The sequence below is a fragment of the Bos grunniens genome, chromosome 7 (genome assembly GCF_055505025.1).
Source record: "Bos grunniens cultivar Pamir isolate PY7600 chromosome 7, Bosgru_T2T1.0, whole genome shotgun sequence".
In the NCBI taxonomy this organism is placed as follows: Eukaryota; Metazoa; Chordata; class Mammalia; order Artiodactyla; family Bovidae; genus Bos; species Bos grunniens.
Genome location: NC_141171.1, coordinates 83,725,125 through 83,743,852, shown reverse-complemented (window position 1 = coordinate 83,743,852; position 18,728 = coordinate 83,725,125). Strand labels below are relative to the sequence as shown.

Here is an 18,728-nt window from a genome sequence, read left to right as displayed (position 1 = left end):
CTGCATGGCAAGAGGATTCTTTACTGCTGAACCACCAGGGAAGCTCCTATCTAAAATTCCCCAGCACAGAGAACAGAGAGGAAGTCTCCTTCTCAGAGCCTTCTCTAGGTTAGCAGAAGAAGAGAACACAGATGTTTCCATAAGCGCAAGGTAGTCTGTATCTCCCAGACCCAGGGGGAACCCCAAGGCATTTCCCTACTTCACCCCATTCTCTCTTCACCCAGGTCAAAATTTTGATTCTACAGATTACCCCATTACCTGACCTTAGCCCTCACTTTTTCCTCTAAGCAGCTTGAATATACATGACCCTCTCCAATGTGGATGGGCCTCATCCAATCCACTGAAGGCTTATTCAGAGTAAAAAAGCTAAGTAAGAAAGAATTCTTTCTCTCTGACAATCTTTGAGCCAGGAGATAGGTTTTCTACAGCTTTCAGGCTCAGACTCAAATTGGAACTTAACTACCAGCTCTCCTGGTTTGTAGGCCCTTGGATCTGCCCCGGAACTGACATCGTCAGTTTTCATGGTCTCCAGCTTGCTGACTGCACATCTTGGACTTCTCAGCTTTGTACTCACATGATCCAATTCCTTATAATAAATCATACGTATACAACAACTAATTACAGAGTGCCTACCAAGAGCCTGACAGTGTTCTAAGCAGTAGTAGACAGAATCGGTATTAGCTGGGATAGACGCTTACCTTATATTCACATCATTGAACTGAGGAGGTTCTGTCAGCCAGCTTCCTTTGTAACCTCTGGTGAAGGACTAGCCATTCATTCATTTGATCAAAATGCACATTTTTAAATATCTATTATTAGCTACTCTCCTAGCTGCTGAAGAAACACCCTTAATTTCATGGAGTTCAAAATGTAATGGGGGAGGTAGGCAGCAAACAGGAAAAATAAAATGCATAGTTGCTAAGAAATAACTTTCCATGTGTCTCTCACATTTCCACACAACTCGTGATCAGACGTACTGACTGCCTTTGTTCTGGGCTATTTTCTCTAGGATGTTTATGTAGAGAGGAGACTTGGAAGAAAGAGTTTCTTGTTCCAGAGTGAGGTTGGGCTTTCTTACAGCCTTAGATAAAATGACAGTGGTAGCCTTTAGGGATGACTGTGACGGAAAGGCATTACAAAGTTTTCAGCGAAGGAGTGACATAATTTGATTTGCAATTTGAAGAATCACTTTGACTTCTGGGTTGAAAATAGTTCAAAGGGGACCAGAGCAGAAGGAGAGAGTCATGAAATTGAAAGATGAGGCAGAGGAGTATATAGCTGGAAATGAGTGGTTCCCTGATTTAGAAAAGAGAGGTAAAAGACCGATGTTCTTTGAATAAAAGCATTTCTTTGCTTCATATTTAAAACCCTAAATAGTGTGCTAATTTTCTTAGTAGCATTCTTTTTTAGTTCACTGAACTATAATTGTATAACCTTAATTAGTGCTAAGAATCTATTAGGCAATAAAAATTTCCTCTCCAGTTACAGAGGAGCACATGGCCTAAATGTGAAATTAAGAAAAAATTAATTGCGATTATGCCAAGTTAGGATCAATTAATTGATAACTTGTCACAGACACTGAGAATTTTAATGTTTCCTGATGCATCATGAAGCAAATAAAACCTGGGCTGAGTTGTTTATTTTTTTCCAGTAAGACATGTCAGTACATAAACTCCTCTGTTTGGAGGAAGACTTTACCATTTCAGAGTAAAAGTCAAGGCTAGGGTGGAGATGGTCATGGGTATCCGAACTACTGTTTTCCAGGAATTATTTTTTTCTCTCTAAGCCAGTCATCTCAATATTTTTGAGATAAAATCTTGCAGAGAACTCTAGCTCGTTCATGACATGATTAATCTGATATTCTCTGGTAATATAATAAACCTCATATAAAGAATAAAGGAGGAAGGAAGAATTGTCATGGCAAGGAAACAGTGTAAACCCTCGGTAAAACTAGGAAAAAAAGAGAAATCTATTATTTTCAGAAAATCCATTTTTAAAGAGTTCATCATCACCCATCTCTTTTTAGTGCCTTAGGAAGATATATTTCCTGATCAGGTGACATCATTCAGGCCCATCCATTGAGAAACTGCAGTCAACCTCCACTCCCCCAGTGAATATATTCTATTCCCCAAACTAGACAGCATTATGAATTCTTGATAAACTACTCTTTGAAACAGCCCCAGATAACTCATGGGTGATTTAACTATCCATCTATCATCCATCCATCCATATATCATTGCAACAAATATTAATTTAGCATTCTGTTCTGGGGGATACAGTAATTTATCTGGAAAATTCAGAGATGTCTAAACTACGATTTCTGAAGAGAAAATCTACATGCCAAGAAAGAACACATTTTGTGGTTAATTCACTGTTAATAGTGCAATGATAAAGGTTCTAACATAGAACCATGGGAAATGGAAGAAACAATAATGATGATGATGGTGGACAAAGGATTATTGAATCATACATTTAAAGGTGAGTGGGGTTTATTCAGGAAAAGAGGTAAAGGCAGGAGCAAGATCATCACAAGACAATTTCCTCTACCAATCTGACTATGTACTTTAAGAGTGAAATCTTTAATTACCCCCTAAGATAGATGATTCATGTATTGTTACTGAAATACATGCCAGAGGATTTGTTAAGTAGTGTAGTAAGTATAAGAGATAGTTCTTCATTTGCAAAATGAGTGATATTTAAGACATGTGATTGGTTAGAAAGACTTTGCAGACCCTCATCCATGGTGTGATTGGAAGATTAAGAATCCAGCCCATCTGGCAGTATATCCCTTCACTCCACAGAGATTCTGTTCTGATTCAACTACAAACTTGTTTAGAATCCATTTGCTTGTATGAAATCTAAATGCACACAGACCAATTTATAGGGATGGAAAAAAGAGTTGTTGTGAGAGGGGAACTGACTGGAAAGAAGTATCCGGTTTCTTTTTCTAGGGAGTAAAGAAGGAAAACATACCAAATCTTATTTGTAACAGTGGTTACATGGGTATATAAAATTGTCACAATGCAATAAACTAATGCTTATGATTGTATTTTAATTATATCTTAATAGTCATAAAAAATAAGAAAAACAATAACATTGCATCCTCCTCAAAGTAAACTTTTCATGCATGGCACCAGTCAGAAGGTTTAAGGATAGATGTTTCCCCATACTATACGAACAGTCTCCAACAGTTTGTGTGACAACTCACTAATAAATGCAGGTAACTTTGGCAGACTTTGGTCTCAAGTTTGCTTTCATTGTAACTAACCATCTGGCTATTAGTTCATAGAGATGCTGGCAGAAAATCAGTACCTACCCTTAACTCTGACATTTACCAAAAAAAAACCTGACATTTGCTAAACAGCTAAATTGGCTTAGGTAAATTTGCAACCCTGAATAATAGTGATTCTCTAGGTGGAAATCTGAAGTCAAGCTAAAAAGGGAGGGCAGCACACAGGCGAAGGCAGGATTTGAAGGGAATCTGTTGTTCGCATCTCTCTAACAGCTAGGCAGCCAATTTTGCAGATATGCAGACCTCTCTTTGGAACAAGTACCATGGCCCACGTATCTTCTATCCCCACAAGGCCTTATACTGTCTGGCACTGAATATTTAAACACTTGCACTGACGTAAGGGAGAAATAAACACAGAAAAGTTTATTTCAGTTATGTATTTGTTAATTTGTCAAACCAGAAAGAAAGTTGTAAACCCAAAAGAAAACAAACCAAAAAGGATCCATAAAAATTATTGACAATAAGAAATGAACAAGTATTAGGCCACAAGAATCTTAAACTCTGTCCCCAACATACTCCCTCATACCCTGTATCTTCTCTTCTCGCAGTTCTTTCTCTCACCCCGTAGAAACAATGACGTTGATTTTGACACTCCTGTTCTGAAGGAAGCCAATAAGAAAACTCATCATAAATGAGACTTACTCTGTGCTTGTCCTGGCAAATAAGTCAGGCTTGGTTTTCTTAAAATATCTTAAATGGTTTCTAAAAATAATGTGATCTAGAACTGAAGGGCAATACCTGTGTTATATTTTCAGTTTTATTCATATATTTTGAAATTTGGTAGTTTGCACCTTATTTCTCCCCAGTGACAATAAAATAATTTAGCCTTGATTGAGTGCATTTTGTAGTGAATCTGATATTTCTGAGGTGATATATTTCTTTTTCTTTTTTTTACTAAATAGGAAAAAATTAACACACGACTGCAGCTTGAATGCTTTATGATGAATGAAAAGATACCAACCCTGGACAACTAGTATTCCCTAAAGAATGGGAACTTCGGAGGATAGTAACAAAATAATTTTTCTCACATTCATTTTTAAAATGTCAGTACACAGTGAGCTTTGATCATAAGGCCAAGGGGCAGGAAGATGGGTAATAATTCTTCTGACCTTTTAACAGACCAGTTGCATCTGATGTGAATTTACACTTATCCTTCCAGATGCATAACACTTGTGACCCCTGAAAAAATTAGCTTACTGCTGGAACATCTCATTTTTTTTTTGATAATGCATATGATTCTGGAATGTCCATTGAGCACCATGTACACAGCATGCCTAACACAGCTTCACTATTGTGCAATTTGTTCTACTACACCGTGTACCTCAGGGATTTTGCTTACATATTCTAGAATGTTATTTAACCTAAAGATAAACAAAACTCTTTAAAAGAGAGTACAGAGGCTGCATTCTGAGGCTCAGGTCTTACTTTGTTCTTGGGTACAACTCAACCCACAGAAAGATTATTCACACCCACTCAGAGGTCCCAGCTGCACGCCCACCACCAGGTACGTGTCCGCCCAAAATGGCCTCTTTGTCAAACAGCAGGGCCTGGAAAGGAGGAACAGTACGTTCAGTCATTCTGCAACCACTGGGTAAAAAGTTCACCTCTAGTCCATGTTGAAAAATGTCAGTAACTATTCTATACAGTTGTGAAAGCCAGCGCAAATGAAATGTTGCTGGAGCAGAGAAACGTTGCAGAGCTTAGAATTCTCCATTTAATTTTTGAGATTTCCTTGTGTGAAAATTATTAGCTTGATATTCCAGCCTTTGTTTGCAGAAGCATTCCGTTGTCAGTTTAGAAAATGTTTTCTATGGATAACTGGCCTAATAAGCTTGCACAAACTGTATCAAAATGTTAGCAAAGACTTGAACTAAAACAAATATATATATATATATTCATGTGTTATACTAGGCAACAGTTTTACAAGCAAAAATGAATAGTTTTTAAGTATTTTGCTATAAAATCTGGTCTAAATTGAGCCTACTGTGGAATAAAATGACTGGATCATATTTTCTGAACTCCAAATTAGGAATATCAGGCTACATGAGCTGATGAGCATATAGAAAGATGATACGATAGAATATTTTAAGTCAAGTGTCTCAGCCAGAATATTACTAACATTTGCTCCTGGATACTTCCTGGTTGTAAGGGAACGTCCTATGTATTGAAGCACATTCATCAGCATCTCCTGCCTCTACCCACAAGATGCCAGTGGCACCAACTTCCCCATTCCCAAGTTGTATCAATTAAAATGCTCCCAGACGTTGTCCCCTGCAGAGAGCAGGGGAGGTCAAAACACTCTGTATTGAGAATCCCTGTTTTAAATCAAGACAGTTCTACAAAATCCTGAACATGTGGTAACAAATTTAACCCTAAAAATAAAAAAAAAGAACCCTCAAGTATTAACACAAAACAATGTCACAAGCACACATAATTCTTTTTGGCTTAAAGATATTAGCTATTATCAATAGGCAATTTATTGCCTAAAATTTTCCCCAATATATTTGATTTAAATAATGGGGTCCTATGGAGTTGGCCACCTCATGCAAAGAGCTGACTCATTGGAAAAGACTCTGATGCTGGGAGGGATTGGGGGCAGGAGGAGAAGGGGACGACAGAGGATGAGATGGCTGGATGGCATCACTGACTCGATGGATGTGAGTCTGGGTGAACTCCGGGAGTTGGTGATGGACAGGGAGGCCTGGCGTGCTGCAATCCATGGGGTCGCCAAGAGTCGGACATGACTGAGCAACTGATCTGATCTGATTTATCTTGATGGATTTTTATTTTTCATGGGTTTCCCTATTGTTCTTTGTGTGTGTGTTAATAAACATGAATATTTATAAAAGACATTCTTCTCAACTTTCCACTTAACCTTACCGAGAAAATGAAATCTGATTAAATATTGAGTCTCAATCCTCTGAAACCACCAGTAGTACTGGACTTGGAAAATGTAATTTACATTGTTCCAAATACGAAAGTAACTTTGTAAAATGTGCTTTCTAGAACAAATGACAATTAATCACCGCCATATTGCATGAAACTATTCTACATGTTTTAGTTCATTTTCCAGCCTCACAACGTGCTTTTTTGTTGCTGCCGTCATTTAATTTCTAGGTTTATAACTGATGCTATTTACGATCCTGAGGTTCTCTCTAAACCCTCCCCTCCTTTGCACATTCAGTATCAGTGCAACTTAACATAGCACCTAAGTAGTGGAGGGAAAGAATGAAAGAAATTTACAAAAAGGAATATAAATCAAGCAGAATATTACAATATTTTCTTCATCCCCTGGGTAGGAAAGCTGTTGTGATCAGCAAGACTTTGTCCCAGCACAGCCTTCATAAGATGAGAAGAAAGTCCCCACACGCCACCCTCATGTAGTACCCCCCGAGCCTGGCAAATGTTCCAAGTTCTGAGAGAGGCTGGTGAACTGAGGACTGGGTGCATTTTCTCAGTGAGAAGTTCCCTCTTAAGAATCCTTTCATAAATGTTTCTTGTGATTTTCTTTTATAGGGGAATTCAGATGCTGCCCAAACTTTAATGAAATATTTATCATACACAGCCTGCCTCTTGGCTTAGCAGAGAAAGAAAAGGCTTGAATTTCTTGTTTTGCACCATCATGGCTGACCTGCAGGAAAAGACTGACTCACTTCCAGTATGTTCTCAGGAGATGGAAGGCCTGAGGCCACAGAATAAACACACATCCCCTGTACTCATGAACTTCTCAACCTGTTAACTTCCGTAAGCAAAGCAAATGTTGTTTCATTTCTGCACCCAAACAAGAGAGGACTTTAGCAGTTGGGTACATCCATTTTACTGTTGTCTGTCACAGTACTGACTAGTACAGTGTGTGTTTCCTGTTGTCGTGATTCATGAACACAAATCTTATCATATCTGATACACAAAAATTGAGTGGAAATATTAAAGGTGCTGGTAAGAAGAGTTACATCTTACTAAAAATAAAGATCATAAAATCATTGAAAGTTGTGATAAATGGTGATATGTAGAAAGTGAAATATTCAAAATCAGGAATAATTCTGAAAGACAAAAAGGGTTCACATGTAGTATGAGAAAAGTATTGTGTCTATGCAATCTTCAAAATGAGTAAGAAACAACAGTGATCGCTGGAATTTAAAAATAGTGTCTGAGCTCAATGCTAATTCAGGAAAGGTCTAGGGGTTTGCATAATTTTATATGGTCCTTGCAATGAATAGATTTAAACATGGCTTTAAATATTATCAGTTCTTTAAACTCTTTTGTATTAGATTTGCTGTAAGCATCTGCAACTCCCTCTCAGGTCTTTGACCTCATAGTTTGAATACAATTTTATTCTTGGAGAAAGATTCTGTTTTTGTTTGCTTTGGTGGTCCAAGTGCGTTCAGAGTCAAAGAATATATGACTGGTAATTATCAGTTTATTAGCCTACCCTCTGGATTTCCAGATTCCATTACCAGTAGGACTATGCCTCCAGCCATGCAAACTCAGAACACTTTGAGGTCATTCATGTTTAAAGAAAGAGAAAGTAAAAAGAACTTCTAATGTGAGCACTTTTCAAACTTTATTTACCCTGTTGTGTTGGCTTAACTGGTCTGGCCTCGATTTCTGTGTACAGACATTAGGACACAGTTTACATTCAGATTACTATGTTCTCACACATACTTCATCTCTGAGTTCAGTATTCTGTGGTTTCTAATTTGAAACCTTAGCTACAAACAAATTGAGTACATTTATAAAATTCTTTGCAGCTAAGTAAATCTCTTCCTTCTCTTTTACTTTAATGACTGTACTTAATCAGTTGTCAAATTATTTAGATTTTTACCTCTGAAACATCTTTATAATCTTCCCTAACTTGTACTTCAACTGTTTCTTCTGAAAATTATTTTTCTTGTGGCCTAACCAAGTTTCCATGCCCCTCATCACTGCCCACTTCTTTCCTATGTTCAGGTGTCAGTTTAAATTCACACACAGCTCTGATCCTACTAAATTCCTACTAAAATATGTGAAGGCTTCCAATTTCTAATGACATTAATTACAGACTCTCCTGCTCATTCCATGGCTGCTAACAACACTACTGCCATGTCATCCTTCCCATTACTCCAGTTTAATCCCTCAGTTCTTTCTGCAGTTTCTCTGGTCACCAGATAAATGGAAGATCTCGGTACATATGATTCTCCTGCTTGGAATTTCCTGGATGCCTATTTCCACCTATCAAAACATTACCCATATTTCCAAATTCATCTTAAATGCCTTGTCTACTTAATTTCTCCCAAGTGGAGGTGACTGCTCTCTGAGTTGTGAGATGACCAGTCCCTATAGAACTTTCTTTGTTCTATTCTATGGCATTAACCTCACACACACCACCTTGTCCTCTATAGAGTGTGCCCCCTAACTAATGCCATACACTAGGCCATCAGCTCCTTAAGTGTAACAATTAAAATTTATTCATCTTTGGGTATTCTACAGTGCCTGGTACTTACATACTTAGTGAATATTTGTACAGTTAAAAATTAAGGAATAAAAATTAGGGTCAGGAACTTGAAGAAACATGTAAGTATTCATTTATCCATTTAATATATTTTGAATGTGTGTGTGTGTGTGTGTGTGTATATATATTTACATATATATTATATATATATGTGTAAATCTCAGTTGCCAAAACTCTTCTATGATACATTTCAATCAGCACTACAGCTTTTCCAAGATGGAAGAAATTAATATTACAGATTTGCCAATAACAGACAAAGAAAATAAGCCAACTCTACTTTTAGAAAAATCTACAACATCGTTTTCACCAAGTCTGGCAGATATAATTTCTCATAATTCTAAAATATGTAAATGAAATTAAATCTCCCTATGTGTTAATTTCAGCATTATTTCTGTACAAAAACCACAGTATAAGGATGTAAGTTCTCACTTTCTAGGATATACGTGATGCAAAATAAACATAGCTCACAGCTGACAGCTGACAGTTTTGTATGATTCGTGTTGGAAAAACTCTGTAAAAGTAGATCAGCTAGCACTGCAATTGTAGGTAATGGTAAATTTACACCAAAGTAACAGTAGGCATGTAGACGAGCAGATCTTCTTTGCAAAAATCATTTTATTGCACTATTTTTTACTAGCATATGTGTGAATTACTTAAAATTAAGTTATCAAGCACCAAAAATTAGTATAGTTGTGCATATGTTCCCAAACATACATCTGACTACATGCAAATTTTTTAAATGAAAGTTTGTTGACGATTGACTGCTGAGTGAAATGAAGACTGGGTTGTGAGTTCTAGGTCCAACTGTTCCTGGCTAGGCTTTATTTACTAGCAGTAGAACCTTTAGTCAAATCAGTTAACTTTCACAGATTTAATTTACTGAGGTGAAAAATCACAGGATCAAAATTAGCTTTGAGGGACTTCTGCCAACTTGGAAGAGAGACTTTTAGAAAATGGATTAGATTTACTCCCCTGACTAAAAAAAAAACACCCAAAACCAGACAATATATTTGAAGCAATCAATTTAAGGGCCCTGGTCACCAGGCAAAGAAAAATAGTGATCCCTGAGGATGGAAAATAAAAGAAGTGATCCTCATAATTGCATGGATTATCGCCTCAAGAGTTTCCAGATGGTTTATAGGGAGGTAGGAATCCAGGTGGAGCTTGGTGGGCTCCCTGAGGTGAAAAGATGAAGCTGAGGGTCTGAAGAGACCAAGAGGGTATAGTTTCAAGACAGAGTACTGAAAAGAAATGAACCGCACAGAAAAAGAACACTGGAGATCTGCAGAAGGCCACTCTTGATATTCCTTAGAGTTTAGATCAGTGAATGCATGTGCAGAAACTGCCCACAGACAGGGACAGAACCACCTGTAAGGGTGAGAGAGAACAGTTCCTAAAACTCAGGCAAGACACGGAATAGTGCCTGTTCCCACCAGCCAGACTAGATACCAATGAAACAATATCCGAGTCTTTGATAGAATCCATAAAAGCAATAAACATCTAGGTATATTGGTCTGGAAAAAAGAATACAAAATTATCAATATTAGCAATTAGAAAGATAATATCACCAAAGATTCTATCTATACTTAAAAACAAAACAAAAATATTACTAACAGTTTCATGCAAATAAATATGACAATGTTGATGAAATATACAAATTTCTTGAAGATATAAGCCACCTACTTTCATTCAAGAAGAAAGATAACAGAAATAATCCCATATCTAGTTAGGAAATTGAATTTGTAAATTAAAAAAAACCTTCATATACAGAAAACTCCAGGCCCAGAAGTCTTCTCTGGTGAATTCTACCAAACATGTAGGGAAGAATTCATCCCAGTTTTACTTTAACTCTGAGAAAATTAAAGAGAATGAACTACTTCCTAAATCTTTCTATGGAGGCTAGCATTACTCTTTAACCAAACCCAAAGGCATTATGAAAACAAAAACAAGCAAAACTAGAGCTGGCTATGACTCATGACTATAAATGCAAATATTTAAACAAAATCTTAGGAAATCAAATCCAAGAATATATTAAAAAATTAAAATGTGTCATAATGAAGTAGAACTTATCCTATGAATACAAAGTTGATTAAAAACAGCCAAAAGACAATCAAGGTACACCCTGATTGTTCATATACATGTCAAAATCAGGTGACATCCAAATTAATACAGAAAAAGTATTTGATAAAATCTGACATTCATTCTGATAAAAGCTCTTAGCAAAAGAGGGATATAAGGGAATTTTCCAAACCTGATAAATGATGTCTATGAAATAACTACAGCTAACATTACCCAATGGTGAAAGACTAGATATTTTCCTCCTAAGAACAGGATTAAGACAAAGATGTTCACCCTCACCACTTCTGTTCAGCATTACACTAAATATTCTAGCCTTTCACGTTCATCCAAGCTGTTGCAAATGGGAAGATTTCTTCTTGCTTAAAGTTGAATAATATCCCATTGTGTATACATTGTGTATACACTTGCTCCTTGGAAGAAAAGCTATGACAAACCTAGACAGCATATTAAAAAGCAGAGACATTACTTTGCTGACAAAGATCCATCTTGTCAAAGCTATGGTTTTTCCAGTAGTCATGTATGGATGTGAGAGTTGGACCATAAAAAAAAGCAGAGTGCCAAAGAATTGATGCTTTTGAACTGTGGTATTGGAGAAGACTCTTGAGAGTCCCTTGGACTGCAAGGGGATCAAACCAGTCAATTCTAAAGGAAATCAGTCCTGAATATTCATTGGAAGGACTGATGCTGAAGCTCCAATACTTTGGCCACCTGATGCGAAGAATGACTCATTGGAAAAGACTCTGATGCTAGGAAAGATTGAAAGCAGAAGGAGAAGGGGACAACAGTGGATGAGATGGTTGGATGGCATCACCAACTCGATGGACATAAGTTTGAGCAAGCTCCAGGAGTGCAGTCAGGGAAGCCTGGGGTGCTCCAGTCCATGGGGTTGCAAAGTCAGACATGACTGAGCAACTGAACTAACTGACTGTGTATACATACCATATTTTCTTTATGGGGGTAAGCCCCTCTGGACATTGGTCTTGGCAATAATTTTTTAGAAATTGACACCAAAAGCAATGGAAACTAAAGCAAAAATAAACAAGTGGAACTACAAACGAAAAGCTTTTGCACAGCAAAGGAAACCATCATTGTAATGAAAAAGCAACATAATAATGAATATGAGAAGATATTTGCAAACCACATAACCAATAAAGGGTTAATATGCAAACTATACAAGGGATTTCATACAACTCAATAGCAAAACTGACAAATAACCCAATTAAGATATGGGCAAAGAACCTGAATATGCAATTTTCGTAGAAAGCTTACAAAAGCCAATAGTACATGAAAAGGCACTAAGCATCACTAATCATCAGGAAAATGTAAATCAAAATCACAATGAGACATTGCTTAACCCGTCCTAGGATTATTATCAAACAGACAAGAGACAACAAATGCTGGAAAGAATGTCCAGCAAAGGGAACACTCTTGGTAGAAATATAGACGGGTACAGCCACTACAGAAAGCAGAATGGAGATTGCTTGGGGGGGGGAAAACCTACCACAGGATTCAGAAATCCTTCTACTGAGTGAATTCCTGAAGGAAACAAAATCATTATCTCTAAGAGATATCTGCATTCCCATGTTCGCTGCAACAGTATTCAAAATTGCCAAGGTATGGACAATTGATTTTTAACAAAGTTGCAAAGGTGGAAAAGGACAATCTTTTCAACAAGTAGTGACAGAAGCAATGAAAACCCATATGGAAAAGCATAAACGTTGATTCCTACTCACACTGTAAGAAAAATTAACTCAAGATGGATCACAGCACTAAATGTAAACCTTAAAGAACTACAAAACTTTTAGAAGAAAATTGAATAGAAAATCTGTATGACCTTGGGTTAGAAACCAATTTTTTAGACACTGCAAGTATATCCATAAGAGGAAAAAAAAAATAACATAGACTTTACCAAAATTAGATTACTCTCCAAATGACTTTAAGAGTATGAAAAGACAAGCCACAGATGGGAAAAATATTTTCAAAGCATATTTCTGATAAAAAAGCTTGTATTGAAAACGTATAAACAACTCTCAAAATGCAATTGTAAAAAAAACAAATAACACCATAAAATATGGGGGAAAATGTTTTGAACAAACACTTCCCCAAAGAAAATATATGTGTAACAAATTAGCATATGGAAAGACTCTCAACATTGTGAGCTATTAGAGAAATGCAAATTGAAACCATAATGAGATGTATACCTCATGGAATGACTATACTTAAAAAGACTGGCCATACCAAGTGTTGACAGGATATAGAAAAACTGGCACTCATCGGTACTGCTAGGGATGCATAATGGTGAACCACTTTGGAAAACAGTTTGGCAGGCTCTTATAAAGTTAAATATAAACTTATAATATGATCTAGCCATTCCACTACTAGATATTTACCCAAGATAAATAAAAACATATGTCTACCAAAGTCATGTACGTGAATGTTCAAAGAAGCTTTGTTTGCTATAGCCCCAAATTGGGCATAACCCAAATGTTCATCTCAAAATAATTATAGTGAGTGAAAGAAGCCCGACAGAGAGTGCACACTGTATGATTCCATTTATATAAAGCTCAGAAAAAGCAAACTAATTTATATTACAGAAAGCAGGTCAGTGCTCATTTAGGGATGGAAAGGCCAAGGAGGAGAAGTGGAGGTGAGATTACAAGGAACACAAGAAAACTTCTAATGGAATAGGCTTATTCATTATCTTGATTGTGGTGATGGTCTTACCAGTATAAACATATGACAGCTTTTCAGTGTACTTTTTAAATCTGTGCAGTTTATTGCATGTCCGTTTTACCTCCATAAAGTTATTTAAATGTTTTCTTTAAAAATCCAGTAACTTGCCCTAAAGTACGATAAACACACATACATTATACACAGACATTCTTACACAGAGCATACTTGGAGACCCACTAGAGTAGGCTTAAGAAAGAGAAGAGGAAATATGGACATAGTCAAGCCGTTCTCCTTCTAGTCCCAGTGATGAACAGTCGGGTAAAAAATTCTAAGGCATCCTTACTGCACTCTGTTACACCATCATTCGATGGCAGTTTATTAGATGTGCTTGTCATTGTGCAGGATAATAGAATCATTAACTTTGTTGTGTTTCTCAGCATAAATTAAAACTGTTTCTAGGATGAGGCTCCACTGTCATTTCTACCTATTCCATTGCTCGTTAGATGTTTGAATACGAAAATCAGTTTATACCCTAAAGGTCTGCACAGTCCTGTGGGAAATTCAGCATGTAAACATTTACAACACAGTGTTGTTATGGCTATAAAGAGGCAATTGATTTCACAGAGGGACAGAGGGTTGGGTGAAACTTTATTGAAGATATGAAATTAGAACTGTGACTTGAATTATATGCTGACATTTTCCTAAGAAGGAAGGAGATCGTTTTAGAAAGAATCACCTTCCTTTGATTAGAAAGCATCTTCAAAAATAATGAGGTAGGGGCTTCAGAAATCCCTCCTTTCTAGCCCTTTTAGTTAAAAACCTTTAAATTGCCATCTCCAAGCTGTTCGTTGACTCCCAATTGCTGAGCTTTTATAGAATTATCTCACTCTTACAGTAGCTTTGCAGAGTGGATATTACAGCCCCATCTTACACATAAGGAAATATAAGGCTAAAGTGCTGTGTGCTCTTAGTGGTTTATAGCCATAAGGGTTTGTTTCCTGCTCACATCGTAGGTCTCCATCATGCATCCACTGTGTCTGTGCTGCATGTTGCCTGTTCTTCCGACCCAAATGGCAGTGACAACCCCTATCTAAGACGTATTCACCTTGTGACAGCAGCAAAGACCAATAGTCGAACCGCAGCATGGCTCTTGAGACTTCTGTTCACCTACTGGCTAAAGCAAGACACGTGGACAAGGGTCACAAAATGTCTGGAAGCCTAATCTTCCCTCAGGGAGACCATACCACAAGCATGTGTCCTGGGAAGGGATGTGTTATTCTCTCGCTGTAAGAGATGGCAAATATTTGGACCTTCAGAGAAGGAAGGTTCAGGAAAGTTTGTGTATTTTGCAGGTCATGTAGCTGAGTGGTAAAGCCAGGATTCAAAACGGTGTTTATTGTCAAAAACCTCAGCTCTTTACACTATTCCACACTGCCTCTCCCGTGGGTTTCACAGGGGTAAGACAGGTCAAACTTTACTTTAAGTGTGGGGAATGGCCTTGGAAGGGAAAAGAGAATCTCCATGGTGTGAACGTGTCTGTGAATGTGCCTGTATGTGACACAGACAAGGGCAGGCAGAGCTGGGAACTGGAGAGAAATGAACACAGAGATAGACTGCCTCGTTTTCCTCAGTTCTAGAATGAGAGGGGAAGAAAAATTCTCTATTTCTTTGTGAATTTATCACACCCCTCCCTGAATACAGAGAAAAATATTAAATAGGGCTATTTTATACAGCCTCAATATATAGCAATACATCACTTGGCATTTATTAAGTAAATCATGGATAAAGCACTAAACTAAGTCCTCTAGAGAGACACCAGTCAGATTGCAACCCATATGGAAACAATATTAGAATGCAAACAACTCAAACAACAAATACTTCAACCCTAACAAGGGCTACTTCAGATGCATGGCTAATTGGGAAGGTGTCCCCCACACAAGTTAATCTCACCTAATGTCAATTGCTAACAAGAATCTGAAAACTCTGACACTCTGTTTCTCTGTCAAGTCCTTCTGCTTCCTACTCTGCCAGGGGCAGCTGATCTCGCCTCCTGGTTTTCCTTCCCTGGAGTTCTTTAGCACATAAGTATTTCCATATTAAAAGTGAGGGAACTGCAATGCAGAGGAGCCAGCCTACTTGCCTGGAGCTTTACCATAAATCAATGGAAGAAAGAGGACTTCAATAAGACCTGAGCCTCAGTCATTCTTTCCTGTCCTTGGAATGTTCTGACCTAATGTCATGTCTTCCGAAACCATTGTTAAGTAAATAAATGGAAGACGCTGTCTGTATACAACAAGCAAGAGGCAACAATTACATGTCATTCTATACAAGAAAGAACTGATTAATTTTCTGTGCTTTTAAAAGGAATGCTGTCACTTTAAGTCTGCACAAAAGGCAAGTTTTAAGAAGCCAGTTGCTATGAGTATCTAGGGAAACCTGGCAAGAACTGTTTGTAAGTAAATCAATATTACATAGAATAAGTCAAGTACCAGTTGGCAGAGTTCAGGAAAGAAAAAGACATAAAAGATTAAATTTTATTTTAAGATTGTATGATGTGATGATCAGTTTGACCATGGCTGTGTTCACTGCTGAGAGTTCAAATATGTGAGGGGCTGCAACTTGTGAACTACGGGGAAATCTATTTGCATGGCACTCTCATGGGATTGCTAGGAAATACCCTAACTTGTATTCATTTGTGGGGTTTGGACATCTTAGGTCTGCCTGGAGAACTAGAGGGGCTGAGAGTGTATGTGGGGCGTGTGTTGACAGCAGGTGAGTTCCACAAAAAATGATAGTATTCATGGTGAACCTGGCTCAGAGAAAGCACACTGGAGCATGCATCTGCAGTGATGGTACCAGGGAATTTTAAGTATAAATTGAAGGTGCAGTTTCTCAGTGGCAGGTTCTGTTCATGTCCCCTCTATTCACCAGCAGCTGTGGTGGACATTCCTGTACAGGCAACCAGATCAATATATCTCAGTCTTAGGGCTTTCTCCAAAGCCCTGGGAGTTTGCCTACTGTAGTTCAGAAATGCTGAGATTTAACAGCCCCAGGAGCACCCCTCAACAAATGAGAGATAGAAATCAGCAGATAAATACCCAAGCTTCCCGCGTACTCTAGTGGACAATTCTGTGGTATATGCCACCTAATATCTCAGACTGCTCCTAGTCAGATGGCATCCTTGCTCCTCCATATAACCAGCTTATCATAACCTCAATCAGTGATTCTTCATTCTCTTTCCCCACTCCTTCACTTGTGTGTGTGCGCTTAGTCACTCAGTCGTGTCCGACTTTTTGTGACCCCACGGACTGTAGCCCGCCAGGCTCCTCTGTCCATGGGGATTCTCCAGGCAAGAATACTGGGGTGGGTTGCCATGCCCTCCTCCAGGGGATTTTCCGAACCCAAGGACTGAATCCCATGCTTACTGGAATATTCTACAAATAAACCACATGCTCCCAAGTCCTAACCCTGGAGCTGGCTTTTGAGGAACTCAAACTAAGGTACTCATTGAACTCAATATATCATTGGTTCCAACTAACTCAGCTTTTGAACTCCACTAAAAGAGTATAACACAAAGGAAAGTAGACCCTTCGCCCACTCTTCCAGAGTCTCTAAGCTCCAGCACCATGAAGATTCAAAGCAGAGAATCAAAGCAAGATTCACCAGCAGAGAAATACTTGCCTGATAAAACAGAACAGAGGCTCTGCAAAGCAGTTCCAAAAGAGTCACAGGGTTCAACATGGGTTATGGAGCAGAGACAGCAGCCACCACCCCATTGGGGTGAGAGATACCACTTAAAGACCACAGCTGAGGGCCGTGAATCAGTGAGGAGAAATGGTGGGGTGGATATCTCACAGAAAGAGACTAATCAAGGATATGTTAATATGGTTGTATGCTTACTGGTATATTGTTTAGGAAATGAACATTTTGAAATTATAAACTGCAATAGGGAAAAATAAAAACTGATACGGAAATGAAGATATTCTGTATCTCTTAATGGATCAAGGCAGTTATAGTTATTTCTTCTCCATTGGCAGGTTTTAGGAAGTGAACATCCAAGCAGAGCACAGACTGCAAAACACAGAGGGCTTCGAGAGAATGAAAATGAAGTGGACCAAAGAAGACAAGAGTCACCAAGGGAATTTTGCAAACTGAGCCCTGGGTGAGGGGTTAACTCCAAACTTATGTAAGGAATAGTTGCAGGAGGTTAAAGGGGACCCATACAATAATTTCAAATGCCTAAAAGAGAAGTAAGGTGAACTACTAAATATAGTTTAGAAATTCCAATTTGGTACAAAAATATTACATTTAGAAGTTGTTAAATTTTGCTTAACAAAATAAGGACCCAGAAGACATAAAAAAGGCAATGAACACATTTCATTATATCAAATATAAACATTGGTAGCCAAAACATTCACACGAAAGTTAGTTAAGTCACTCAGTCGTGTCCAACTCTTTACAACCCCATGGGCTGTAGCCCGCCAGGCTCCCATGTCCATGGGATTCTCCAGGCAAGAATACTGGAGTGGGTTGCCATTTCCTTCTTCAGGGGATCTTCCCCACCCAAGGATTAAACTCGGGTCTCCTGCATTGCAAGCAGACGCTTTTACCATCTGAGCCACCAGGGACAAAAATAAGCCTCAAAATGCACTAGATCTATGTGAATATGCTTGATAAACTTGTATATAAAATAATGTTAATATTTAATATAGTAAGTATAATTATTTGGATAAAATATTTAAATATTTGGGCATAATAGATATAATTTGAATATAAAATGGTAGTGGTGGTTTAGTAGCTAAGTCATGTCTGATCCTTGCTACCCTGGACTGTAGCCTGCCAGGTTCCTCTGTCCATGGGATTTCCCAGCCATACTGGAGTGGGTTGCTATTTCCTTCTTCAAGGAATCTTCTTGACCCAGGGACAGAACCCACATCTCCTGCATTGCAGGCAGATTCTTTACCACTGAGACATCAGGGAAGCCCAGATATAAAATAGTTAATATAAATAATATATAAAGGGCTTCTGTAAATCAACCTGATTTTAAAATGGGTAAAGACTAGGATTAGACAATTCACAGAGGAAATTATGGTGCTCAGTCAACATCAAAATACGATCCTTCCCTCCAAGGTCCCTTACCCATCCTGATCTCCCATCAGTATCTTCCTGCCTTTTTTTTTGGCATGTACACTGGCC

At 38.0% G+C, this 18,728-nt stretch overlaps 1 long non-coding RNA gene across 10 annotated transcripts in view; it reads right to left on the bottom strand.

Moving 5' to 3' along the window:
• LOC147369907 (uncharacterized) overlaps positions 1-18,728 on the bottom strand; it is a 230,195-nt gene that overhangs the window by 160,168 nt on the left and 51,299 nt on the right. Inside the window, exon 3 of one of the 10 annotated variants that reach the window (XR_015168086.1) lies at positions 3,655-4,839. The exons of the other annotated variants lie outside the window; for them this stretch is intronic. This is a non-coding gene — a long non-coding RNA (uncharacterized LOC147369907). Of the gene's footprint in view, positions 1-3,654; positions 4,840-18,728 lie in introns of those variants that run through there. 10 annotated transcript variants of the gene reach the window in all.